Source organism: Microplitis demolitor, chromosome 9, assembly GCF_026212275.2.
Source record: "Microplitis demolitor isolate Queensland-Clemson2020A chromosome 9, iyMicDemo2.1a, whole genome shotgun sequence".
Lineage (NCBI taxonomy): Eukaryota > Metazoa > Arthropoda > Insecta > Hymenoptera > Braconidae > Microplitis > Microplitis demolitor.
The window spans coordinates 10,478,519-10,493,164 of NC_068553.1; positions in this window are offsets into that span (position 1 = coordinate 10,478,519).

A 14,646-nucleotide genomic window follows, 5' to 3' on the forward strand; every position below is an offset into this window, starting at 1 on the left:
TCATACTCTAATAATATTTAGTATCAATTATATTAATTAATAATATTTTAATTAATATCACTACTGAATATAATTTATTAGCTCATAGATAATTCGAATTTGTATAAAACTTAAACATGTGTTGTAACTGTAGAAACTAGAAACATGTGGATAAATATGAAAATAATGATCAGAAGCGACGAGCGTGCCAACATGCGCGACTAATGAAGGTTCTATTTCTATTTTGTTGGTAGCTTGTTTTCGAGCCTTAATGAGCGGTTCAGCGGACAGCTTCAACCTGTAACTTTCGTGTTACAGATGCGCGTGCATCTTAAAATTTCACTCTCATCATTTTTTCATAACGCGCCTAAAAAAGTATAACTTCAAAAATTAAATCGTGTAAATATTTAAATGTTTAACCGCACTCAGCGATTTTAAGTCCACGTTGCTGTGTAATTAGTAGAGGAGACCGTGGGAGATCGACCTTCACCCATCGGATAACGAGATGAGACATATTTTTTATCAAATATAATTCATTAACAAACATGCCTATGATGGCTTAGCTATCAAAAAGTGATCATGGCTATTTTTAATTAAATTAATTTTAATCAATTTTTTTTCATCACCTTCACACTTTTGATAACCGAATGAATTTCATTTCAACTGATAGTTTTTAATACACAGAATATGCCTTCGTAGGCTTGTCTATTTATTTCTGTGCATGGCTACCTGCCAAGCAGATGTAAACAGGTAAGTCAATATAGGAAACTGTAGTGTTCTGATAACCAATCGAAATTGGTATCATAAGTAAGATATTTTTATTATAAAACTAATCATATAGGCTTGTCTGCAAAAAATCGTTCATGAAATATTATTGTCAGGCTATAAAATTTTAAAATTGGAGCTATTTGATAGGTGCGAGAGAGAAAGTAGAGCGACCGAGGTCCGAGTAATAGATCAAGACACAACATCGCAGCTGCACGCTACCTGACCGTTGAATGTATCCGAGTGCGCATGCTCGCATACATGTGAGTGACAGAGACAGTATTTATTTATCACAGTCGACAGTAATTTTAAACTCTAATTTATTATAACTCTAATTTAATTATATTAGAAAAACTTACGGCTGTAAAATAATGAAAAATAAATTATTAAATATATTAATAATAAAAAAAAATTAATTCAACTAAATTTTTTTTCATTTTGCAGCTAAATTATGAAATTTTAAAATTATAAAAAAATTTATCTTCATTATTTAAAATATATTATACAGAATAATCTATATTATTAAGAGAATAAGGAAGATTTTGGTCCCGCCATATTTACATGCTAAAATTAGTTAATGTTATTAAATTTTCTATCGTTAAAAAGATCTTGACTTGAATTTGTGTCTTTCCATAGTTTAAACTCTTTTTTATTGACAAATATTGAGATAAAGCGATTTATCTATATCATTCGAATTACATTAAAATTAAGCGGGAAAAAAAGACGGTCGTATTTATTTACTTTATTTAAATTAATATTTTAATTTTCCGGCAAGGAATCTTTTTTTTCTGTGTACTTTATAAATTTCCTACCGATATTTGGGTAGTCACGTAGTGACAGCAGGTTGCTCGTTACAGAAAGCCAATTTTAAATGACATATTTTAAAAGAATTTTCTTTAAAGTCAATTTTTCCTCTTTCGTTTCACACAAAAAACACTTTTTACTAATTTTTGACATCTTAATAAATATTATTTAGCACGTGTTGTTTTGTCACTAATAAATTATTTTCGACTGTACACGAGCATGCGCACTCGGATACATTCAACGGTCAGGTAGCGTGCAGCTGCTATGTTGTGTCTTGATCTATTACACGGACCTCGGTCGCTCTACTTTCTCTCTCGCACCTATCAAATAGCTCCAATTTTAAAATTTTATAGCCTGACAATAATATCTCATGAACGATTTTTTGCAGACAAGCCTATACGATTAGTTTTATAATAAAAATATCTTACTTATGATACCAATTTCGATTGGTTATCAGAACACTACGGTTTCCTATATTGACATACCTGTTTACATCTGCTTGGCAGGTAGCCATGCACAGAAATAAATAGACAAGCCTACGAAGGCATATTCTGTGTATTAAAAACTATCAGTTGAAATGAAATTCATTCGGTTATCAAAAGTGTGAAGGTGATGAAAAAAAATTGATTAAAATTAATTTAATTAAAAATAGCCATGAACACTTTTTGATAGCCAAGCCATCATAGGCATGTTTGTTAATAAATTATATTTGATAAAAAATATGTCTCATCTGGTTATCCGATGGGTGAAGGTCGATCTCCCACCGGCTCTTAGACTAAATTGTCTGTTATTGTTTCCGCCGTGTCGACTGAATTTACCTCGTAAAGCGGCATCAATCTTACCACTGAAATAGCGATTTGTCGTCCACGAAAATCGACGATGAAGTGTTTATCGTGTCGAGTTATTACATGACATGGACCTTCGTATGGTGCTGAGAAAGATGGACCAACCTGGTCATTCCGTACCAGTACATGACTGCAAGTACTAAGGTTCCTGAAACAGAAAACAGAATGCTTGCCGTGACGCGACATTTCGGCCGGTGCCAATGAGTTAAAATGACGATTTAAGGTGTTGACAATGAGATGAGATGTAATTTTATTACTGGGAGGGAGTAACTCACCAGGCAAACGAACTGGCTCACCGTACACTAATTCAGCCAGTGTCGTATTTATGTCGTCTTTCCAGGCAGCGTGAAAGCCGAGTAAAACGGCTGATAATGCGTCTTACCATAATTATTGATAACACAAAAGTGCTGCTTTTAGCTGACGATGTAAACGTTCGACGAGACCCTTGGCTTGCGGATGATATGGTGTAGTATGTAGGTATTTTATCCCATACATTTTTAATAACGACTGGAATAACGACGATTCAAATTGCGGACAGTGGTCCGAAGTTATACGTTTCGGTATTCCGTGGCGAGGAATTGCAGTGCAGCAATAGTGCATGCGCTACCGTCTCTGCAGTTCCATTGGATAACGGGGCAGCCTCATGAAACCTCGTGAATCAGTCGATGATCGTTAAACACTAGTTAAAGACTCTTGACGATTTAAAAGACACTAGGTCGATGTGAATGTGCTCGAATCGTTTAGTTGGAGGTTCAAAACTGGCGATCGGTGATGACACCCGCCTTCGAATTTTATTTTTCTGGCAATCGATGGAAGATTTCGCCCATTCACGGCATTCTTTATTAATCGACGGCCAGACGTACCTTTTGGAGACCATTTTGAGCGATCCTTTGATTCCAGTGTGAGCGAGCATGTGTAGGAGAGTATATTTATAGCGAAAATATATTTTTACCATGTAAAAATGCGGCAAAGTCGTCAAGACAATGCAGCGAGTATTTGTTGATTAGGGTTCGATCGTTGAGTGGACGGTAATCACCGCACGGCCTCCATTCTCTGGACTTCTTCTGCGCTAAATGAAGTGGCAAAGCCCAGGCGCCGTTGGACGGTCTGCAAATGCCTTCTTCGATTATTTTTCGGAACTCGGCTTCTGCAATTTTCAGCTTATCTGGAGCCAGGCGTCTTGCTTTGCACGAAACTGGCGATCCAGGTGACGTTCGTATATGATGCACCGTTGAATTTTTTTTTCGTTTGACGCTGAGTAGCGTCAGGTCGTGTAATATCGGCAAATTCTCACAATAATTCCATATACGCAGAATTACCATCGACCGCTGTTATGTTTGTTACTGCCGATATTGTGTAAGAATTTACAGGTGTCAGTAAACCAGTGATGCTATCACGAAGGCATTTCTGTTTTAGGTCAACTAGTAAGTCATAATGACTTAAGAAGTCTGCACCTATAATCGGTTTAGTGACGTCAAAAATGATAAAATTCCATAAAAATTCACGGCGAAGTCCAAGGTTCAATGTAATTGATTTTAAACCATAGGTTTGAATTATCGAGCCGTTCGCGGCATACAATTGGTAACCTATGGGTGCACTGAGTGATTTCAGCCAGCCACGTGGAAAGACGGACAAATCGGAGCCGGAATCGACAAGATATACCGTTCCTGTAGTTCGTTCTCGGATAAACAGGTGGCGAGAAATCGATTGAGAATCATTAGCCGACTCTACTGATTTTTGTTTGAGTTCCCCTGCCATTTACAGCCGGGAGCGCATGATTGGGCATTTTTACCATGCTTGAAATGATACCAGCAATAGTCAAATTTTTCAATTTTCCGAGGACGATGGTGTTGCTTACGCAAAGCAGCGATTTCCTCTGCGGCGGATGCGTACATTTTGAAATATAGAATACAAAAATAATATTTCAAATAATAATATCACCTGCACTTGAAATTATTTTATTTTCTTATCACTCTCAGTTTCAAAGTTCGACATCACCCGTCAACAATGTCTTTAATTCGGTACAGTGCTACCGAAAGATTGTCGATGACGCGCGGCTCAGGAATATGCAGCCGGTGTATCAGCTTAATCCTCGATGGTATTTCCGGTAATGGAAAGAAAATTATACGCAACAATGCACGAAAAATAAGTTGCAATTTTATATCACAGCTCGCGAAAACTTATATCACTATTCGATTCGCACTAAAGATCCCTCAAATCAACACTGATGTGGCATAAGGTCCATAAGATGCCCAGCAATGCACCAGCGGTGATAAAAGATATAAACTGCACAATGATAAAGAATTCACTGCACTAAATAATTCAAAAATAAATTTCAGACAAAAATAACTGTGAATAAAAAAAAATCACGGTCTCGCCGATTAATTAGCATCGCGGCCAAACGACACGAGAACTCGCGAGATTTTATAATCTGTGCAACGCACGTGTTTGACGCTTCCCTTAAAAAAAGATCACGTCGGGGTCACCAATTTAGTGGTTATGGGTAAAAATTACTTATATTCAAATAAATTATTCAAATGAACTAATAATGTTAAATAAATGTTTTATTTAACCAATGTAATTAACACAGTAAAAGAAAGTATACAAAATGAATATTGCTTGAATGCGTGTACGCAGTTCAGCGGTGTATCTTGTGATATGTACTGTCTCTACGAATAAGGTAGAGACGGAATATGTCAGAATCGATGTTCGGCGTAAATTGCCGAAATAGATGGATCGTAATTATTGTAGCAACGCTACATATAAATATATATATATATATATATTAGACTGTTTCAAATTAGGGGACTACTTTTATTTTTTTGAGAAACATTGAAAAATCAAGAAGGTATATTAAAATATGGTGACAGTTAAAATTTGAGCTCTTAATATTGATATTTAGAGGTAGCTATTGATAATTTTCGATTTTTCATTTAGTAACATGGTAAAAATACACAACTCCAGAAAAAATCAAGATACAAATAACTTCATTCTAAACATTTTGTAGCAAATTTACTGATCTACAAAAAAGGTTTTTTATGATTTTTGCATAAATTCAACCATTAACAAGATATCCGACGTCAAAGTTTAATAAAATTCAAAGAACTTGTTTTTGTGCGTTCTGAATTTTGCACCATATCAACTAATGAGAATTCAGAAATTTTCAGAATAGGTTTCTATAGGAAATTGAATGATCTACAAAAAAAGTCTGTTATTATTTTTTGATAAATCCATCTGTTCGAAAGTTATTAGAGCTCGAAGTAAAGTTGGAGATTTTGTTACTTTTCCGGTGAAAATATTGGACTAATCATAAAATGTCATGAGATTGTTTTTGTAGGCAATTTTATTTCTTACAAATTACCTCTGATAAATTTTTTTTTAAATTCTGCACTCTCTTCTTGTTATTTCCATTTTAATGCCAAGCTCCTGAAAAAAGTGTTCTGATCGATTTTAAGAGCTCGACATTAAAATGGAAATAACTAGAATAGAATGCCGAATTAAAAAAAAAAACTGATCAGAGATAATTTGTAGAAAATAAAATTGCCTACAAAAAAGATTAAATGATATTTTATCATTAGTCTGATAGTTTTACCGGAAGAGTGAAAATATCTCGAAATTTACTCTAACTTGACTTCAAGCTTCAATAACTTTTGAACAGATGGATTTATCAAAAAATAATAAGAGATTTTTTTTGTAGAACATTCAATTTTATATAAAAAAACAACATTGAGAATTTCTGAATTCTCATTAGTTGACATGATATAAAATTCAGAACGAGCAAAAACAAGTTCTTTGAATTCTATCAAACTTTGACGTCGGATATTTTGTGAATGGTTAAATTTATGCAAAAATTATAAAAGACCTTTTTGTCGATCAGTAGATTTGCTACAAAATGTTTGACGAGAGGTTTTTTATATCTTGATTTTTTGGGAAGTTATGTATATTTTACTATGTTACTAAATTAAATATCGAAAATTATCAATCGCCACTTCTAAATATCAATATTAAGAGCTCAAAGTTTAACTGTCACCATATTTTAAGATACCCTTTCGAGTTTCCAGTGTTCATCAAAAAAACAAAAATAGACCCCTAATTTGAAACAGTCTAATATATATATATATATATGTCGGATGGGCAGCAGGTAGTTGAGAGGTACTCTTAGTACCATCATTAGTAACACCTTTGTTCGTAGACATTTTTATTTAGTCAACAAGATATCAGATAAATAACAAAGTAACTATCGTCACACACAAAATTACTCTCGAGGAGATTTCACAATTGATTAAAGTATTACAAATAATTCAAGTATTACAGTATGATTTAAACTAAGATCGAAGTTACACAATAGTAAATATTTACTATAGGCTAAATATTACAATAACTACACTCAAATAATTATATGGATTATAATACACGCGGTACAGCAGTATTCACTAATTTAATATACAACTCAATCGTAGAGTAAACAAAATATACGTGACAGTAAAATTAGACTTGAGAACGAATACACGGTCAGCAGGATACGAGACGCTCTCGACTCAAGCTCAAACAGCAGTGTCACTCTAATTGCCCTCTGAACTCCAAAAACTACTGTCTTTACCTGAAAGACCCATAACGAACTCCTCCGTTCTATATTGTACTATTTTACTATCCTCTGACCGTGGCTACGTTTGGTGAACAGATGCCACTCCAAGTCTAAGCCTACCGCCATAAAAATATTTTACAACAAGCTTAAAAAATTTCCCAATCCGATTAAGTTGTAAAATATTATTGCTAAATATTGTTGCTTAAATAAAATATAAACTAAAATGTAGTTGGGACTTTCCAAAGTCTCTGGAAAAACCCAGCTATACTTTTATCTCCGACATATATATATATATATATATATGTATATATTAGGGTGATTCGTTTTAGACCAACATTTTTTATTTCAAGTCCCACTCAAAAATCTTGTTGCACATGAAAAATAAGAAATTCTCACTAAATTTAAGCATTTTATTTCAATTTTTAGAGGTCCCTCAACGAACTTTTAGCTTTTTCATTTAAATAACATGGAAAAACTTGCATTTTTCATTTTTTGCGACCACATCTCATCTAGAAATTTTTTCTTTGAAATATCGTGCTGACATTCTTATAATAGACTAAATGCTCTACGAAAAAGTTTCTTGAGTCGAGTCTGTAAGTTCTATATCTTCATCATAATTCACATTGCAAATAGTGATTTTTGTGGAAATTCGATTTAAATCCTAAATACTAATACGACAATTGTCTCATTCCTATTTTCTATCTGTCATTTCAAGAACATGAGAAAAAAAATTTTTAAGTTTGGAATTTCATATCTCGGTAATCGCGTACTGTACAAATAATCCCAGGATACATTTTCATAGGGAATTGAACGCACTTTAAAAGAAGTCCCTTATTATTTTTTGATAAATCCATCTCTTTAAACGTTATTGGAGATCGAAATCAGATTCATGGTATATTTGAAGATCTTTTTACTTTTCCAGCGAAATTATTAGACTTATCATAAAATATCAAAGAATCTTTTTTGTTAGACAATGTTATATCTCATAGATTATCTCGGATAAAGTTTTTCTAATTTCACATAATTATCCGGTTATTTCCATTTTAATATTGTTACGATGTGGGATCGTGCACCGCCGCTTTGATTCGGGTAGTGGATGTCACGTGCTTTAACATGGCGTTGCCGCCTATATAAGCACGTGCACCCAATACCCAACGCTTTTTGTTAGCTTGCTTTAGCTTTTTCTACCGGCTTTTGTTGATATACTAGCACATATCACATATAGTCTACCAGGTCAGAGTCAGTATTAACGAACATTCTAGTCAATTACAGTTAGTTAATGGGGTTAATTAATTAGTATAATTTGTTACACTTAGTTAACAATTATAGTAACCGGTTGGTGTTACAAGCGTATCGGTAAATAATACGATAAATTGGAGTATTATTTGGTAGTAAGCCTTGGGCAGTTAGCCACAGTAACAGTGATATCACACACACTTAGTTGTGTGTTATCAGACTTTGTAACCAGTGTGTGCGTGTGGTAAATTGATAATTTTTCATTGAATAAATAATTATTCAATTATAAACTGAACCAGCGTTTGAGTGAATTCAGTCTACCTCCTATAATTAAGCATAAGAGAAGCAGCTTCTGGGTACATAGTCAAGGTTCAACAGGGGTGTCCTGGAGGAACAAACCATCAGCCAGTTCACGAACATCTAGAACTCAAACACCGAACTCCAAATTAGGCTAAGTACTATTCTTAGTTCAGTTTGTAAGGCCAGTTTAGGTAAAATTTAACTAACAGACGAGTCTCAAATAGAGCTAGCAGAGTAAGACTCACGAGAAGCTGCACGACTCCACCTAAAGTGCAGGTAAACGTAAACCCTAACGTTACAATATGAAGCTCTTGAAATCAATCGCAACAATATTTTTTTTAAAAACAAATTTGAATTGAGGAGTGTTTAGCTGTTAAACTATTGGTAGTACAAAGATATCCACCAAGGCACTTTTTCAGAGCATTAAATAATCTACAAAATTGCCATGTAAATTTTTTATTTATCATCAAAAGTTTCGTTTCGACATTCATTAAAAGCATATTTTCGAAAAAATTGAACTTTAAGAGCGTCTGGAGGCTAAACTATTGGTGATACAGAGATAGTCATCAGGGCATTATTTTACAGCATTAGATGACCTACAAAATTGCCGTTTAAAGTTTTTGTCTATCACCAATAGTTTCGTTTCTAAGTGCATTTGAATCGAATTTCCACAAAAATCACTATTTGCAATGTGAATTATGAAGAAGATATTGAACTTACAGACTCGACTCAATAAACTTTTTCGTAGATCATTTAGTCTATTATAAGAATGTCAGCACGATATTTCAAAAAAAAAAATTTCTAGATGAGATGTGGTCGCAAAAAATGAAAAATGCAAGTTTTTCCATGTTATTTAAATGAAAAAACTAAAAGTTCGTTGAGGGACCTCTAAAAATTGAAATTAAGAGCTCAAATTTGGTGAGAATTTTTTATTTTCCATATGCTACAAGATTTGTGAGTGGGACTTGAAAAACAAAATGTTGGTCTAAAATGAATCACTCTAATATATATATATATATATATATATATATATATATATATATATATATATATATATATATATATATAGAATATTCGAAGTTACTTACCTGCATTATTTCAATACTAAAAGTTTTCATTCCAAATCACTTTACGCAGATTTTTAATAACTTATTTCCTAAAATATTGTAGAATTAAAATTAGTTTAATATATATTTGTAAGGTTGGGAGCTGTTTATTTATTTATTTGAATCTAAATTATACAATTTTTATTTAAGCAATACAAGGTTTTTATCTAAGTAATCCCATGATATTAGAGGTTTAAGGGGTTTTTCTAATTATAATCAATATTATGCACGAGTGTAGGAATAATTTTAATCCATCACTGTGATAACTATGTCCAGTGAAGAATGAGATTAATTCGAGCATAACCAGCTCCAAATATTCAGCAGTAAACCTACTGTGCGTAGCTTTCAAGCTACTCTTCATTTTTTTGTTTACAGAAGCATTTTTCAAAGAATGAATTACAAATTTACCAATGATTTCCTCAGATATCTCGATATTCCCTAAATTTTGACGTGTACGTGGCATTATCTCCTTAACGTATTATTAACTGGTTCGAACATTCATTGCATGGCTCACATAATTTTTGAAGATGCTTTAAACGATTATTTATTACATCTTCCAACTCATAAATATTCTGCACTGTGTTTTGTTGCATTGTTACTTTTCTTACATATTTGGGCATTGCAGCAGCCTGTTGATTGATAACATCATGATGGTAAATAATTTTGCAATTCCATAGGTAGACCCCAACGCCGAATATTGAAAAATGTACCCCTCGAGTACACGCTATGCCGCATTATTATTAATCAAGAATAGCAATGCACGGCACAAACTTGTACGTTTCAGTTACCAATTTAAGTCCTACAATTATAGAGTTTGTACAAGACTCGTTTAGTTTATATGAACTGGTCAATAAAAAATCAAATTTCTCCCAAGAATGAAGCACACGGTTGTCTTCTTGTGAGGTAATTGGCTCAGCTATTGTAAAAGCAGTATAATATGTTTTAGTCACAAACTTTAGAAGAAATCTGTTGTCGATTATAAAAGTTTCAACTTTAAATACATTTATTACCCCACCATATATAAATGCAAACTATGCATTTTTAATTTACGCTTCTATATTAGTTTAATAATACGGGCAGCTTCATGGGATATATGTATATATAGGTTGATAAATAAATAAATTAATAATTAAAAATATACATTGCCACTTTTGAATAATTTACGCTGATTTATCTAAAATTGTCTATGAGGCCATGAATTTTCTATTACGTTTGTAAATGCATTATAAGGGCTCATGTCAAAATACCTGCACGCTTATAATTCCTTTTTAACAATAATTTTACAAGACTTTGAAAATTACATACACGTAATAATGCTAAAAATCAAATAATACAGCTTTATTTGCCGTTGTCGGGTATTCAATAATTATTAAATTTATTACGAAATACCTAGTGTTGTACAACTTCGATAGTAATATGTATCCTGATAATTTACTCTATCATAAACCTTTCATTACGGCCCTTTTAGAATTGGTACCTTATGTAAAGAATAGACCTCCACGTGCATGGGCAGCATGTACAGAAACAAGGCTTGAAAAATAGTGGCAATTGTCGCAGAAATGTTTAATAAGATTATTACGGCGTCTTGTAATGTTTTCATCATGTCGATTATTAGAAAGGGCGTACAAGAGAGGGCTGCGAACTACTAATACTGTCGCTTTACGCATAGTCGTGTCAACAATTCTTCAAACTCAAAAAGCGGACGCTAATTGTTTAGAATATTTGTTGACGGACAACGGTAAGTGTACACGCGCCTTTTGTGATAAAATTTAATATCTTAATTTATCAAGTATGTAAAGATTCTATTTTAGAACGAAACAGTCGTGATGAGTTATTGCACTTAAACAATAGCTATAATAACAATATCGATACCGATGACGTGAGTTCTTAGTTTTTGTAAAATATATTAATTCGGTGAAGTATTTTAATTTGTTTGAATATATTAATGTGTTTTATATTTTTATCTTGGTTATCACCCAGGATAAGAAGATATTTAAGACGAAGAATCACTGACTGAAATAACTCAACAATATTGTTATGTCCAGATTTAATTAACTAATGTATAATGAATTATTATTATCCATTATTATTCATTAACTATTGGAAAAGGTCGCATGGGCCTCAAGTGGGAGGCACCGGGCAAACAGGGTGATTTTCCTAGAGGATAAACTCTAGGTTTTATTTTTATTGTGAAAACTTGAACGAGAAATCCTGCAGGGGCTTCTCTGTGTATCGATGCAGAATTTGGATTTTTGTACGTTAGAGAAAATGATAATTTCACCTACCTTTTATTGTTCGCTGCTTACTTGCAAGTTGGTCTTTGTAATCTTTGTACTGCAACTCTCGTGAACGGCTTCTGTTGGTCTCTGGTCAAAAGATGATTGGGCTCAGCAAGGAGGGTTGTGATTCTTAATATTAGAAATTATCTAATATGCAGGTTTTCCCGATGATAGATGTTTATTGAAATATTCCCCTATGGGTTCGCCGTACTCAGTTCACAAGATATTAAATTGTTCTTAACACTAAGGTTCTTTTCTTTAACTTAAATCTCTTGGATTTACACTTAACTATTAAACTTAAACTTACGGTTTTACACTTTGAATTCATTGAGTCTTTAGCATATGAGTTCATATGAGTTCAGTCTGAATCTCCGACTCCAACAATACATTCGAAAGAGAATCGCTTTCAACACACTTAACAATTGTTATAAAAATCACCCACGCCTTCTCATGTTGTACGCGAGCGGTACTTTGCGTGAGGTGATTTTTGGAATAGAAGATATAATTTTGAAAAGACAATTTTGAATAGAAATTTAACGGTATCAAGCAACTTGCCACGCCTCCTCGAGTGCAATATCGAGACGATCTTCCCGTCGGATTGTATAGTATACTTGACTGTTTAGATTTTATTAATAAAAATGAACTAATCAGTTTAAGAAAAATAAAAATTAGGAAAAGGGGTTTGCCTAAACGTAACACGGTTTAAAGCTTATGCTGGCCAGCAAGGAAGATACATTAACTTCTCAAGCGTCATAGGCTGCCGCACTTTGGTGTTCATTGTTTTTATCACCTCGGTTCGTGGTTCTGGAAGGAACAATTTAGAATATATTATTGGGTGAATCTAAAATACATTTAAGTGTAATTCCTTGATTGGAGGAAACGTTGACGACGTACAACGAGGTGTTGGCCGAAGTTGCTATACCTAAAATTGTTAACGCTGCATTTTACAGCGAGCGCGGCAAAGACGCCCCTTTGAATGGAGAAGAAGAAGAAGAAGAATAGCTGATATTAACTATGATCATGTACCGTATGGTCAATATCAAAATATTAGCTCTTTAATGCGATACATGAGTACACTTCCTGCATTATCTAAGCATATTAATTTTGTACATGACGCCGGTGGCTATATATTAGTTCATAAAATATGTGATTGCGCTACTATACAAACAATAAAGTTAAATTAAATACTTGAAACGATACTAGGATTTGGCGTAGACTATTCACCTAGACCTATCTCAAATAAAAACAAATGCGAAGGGTGAACTCTTGCATCGTTAGCTAATGCAGTGCCTGGAAACATATTTGTGTATAGTGATATTTGTGAAGGTTATATAACAGGGGACGTGCAATCACCTCTGCTACGTCTCGTACCTGTTCATACCGATCATCATTACCTCTATGGTTCAACTAAAATAAAGACTTTTTCACCGGGCTGTTCTATACCCTTATTACGCAGAACCATGAACAATATTGAAATTGATATAAGAGACGAGTTTGGGAATCCTATTTGATTAGAATACGGTACGCTGACCGTGGAATTAAATTTCAGAAGAAAAATTCAAGCATCACAAAATGGCCAGGTCTGAAATAATACAGTACGGTGATGGAACTCGTGATTATAATGGCATGTCAAGTTCACATAGGCTTGCCAAATTAAAGAGTCCATGGTATTTGTAGCTTCCTTGGCGGCTTTCTTAGACGTGTATGACCATTTTTAAAAAGCGGTACAAAAGCACTTGGCAAGGAAGCTTTAAAATCTGATATAAATATTGCTACAGATGTTTTGAATCACAACATACCAGTAAAAAAGGCGTTAAGGGCCAGAGGTTTATTAGCTTAGCAAGAAGACATTCTAATAAGAGAAGACGAGTGATAAGAGATTATAACAGGGCTATGCTGCTACTCTGGTCGTTCATTTATCAAGGGCGCCACTGAATGTGATAACGGCTTCCCAGAGCCGAATCTTAGATCATCAGGGTCGGTGTAGTTTTATTTAATTGTGAGAGATGGATGAGGAAGGATAATTTATAAATAATTATAATGGTTTTAACCTTTTCATTTAATAAACCTTTTTAACCTTATGACCGTTATAATCCTTATATCTTCATTAAACCTTATATACTTTATAAACTTTTACCACTTATAAACGTTATAACTTCATTAAACCTTACAACCTTCTATAAACCTTATTTAACTTGTAACCCTTCATCACTTATAAACCTTTCATTTATCAACCCGCAATATTTTATTTATTAAAAGCTGCCAACTACCTTTGGCATTTTACACACACTTACACACACAATAATTTGCCAACTACCTTTGGACTTTTATTTCCTTACAGCTAATTTTAAAATCGCTTAACCTTCGCGACACCTTAATCAATATTACCACAAATTCTCCATTAAAAATGCTGATTATTTTACTCACACACTCACTCAGCCCCCTGGACTTTATTCCACACATACACTGATTTTAAAATACACTACTGGAAAAAATTAAAGGATCAAAAAAAAAAATTCCAAATTTTTAGGTGCTTTTCAACAGGCCGTACCTTCGAGATAAATGGTCGTACAAGGAAGAAAAAAAACGGAAATCGTAGCTCCAAGTATCTATTTTTTAGATTAAAACTTCAAAAATGTTTAGTGTCAGCGGTTTTTGAATAATCATAGAAAAACCAGCGACAAAAAAAATTTCAAATTTATTTTACATTTTTTAACTTCCCGCTAAGAAAATCGACGATTTTCAAA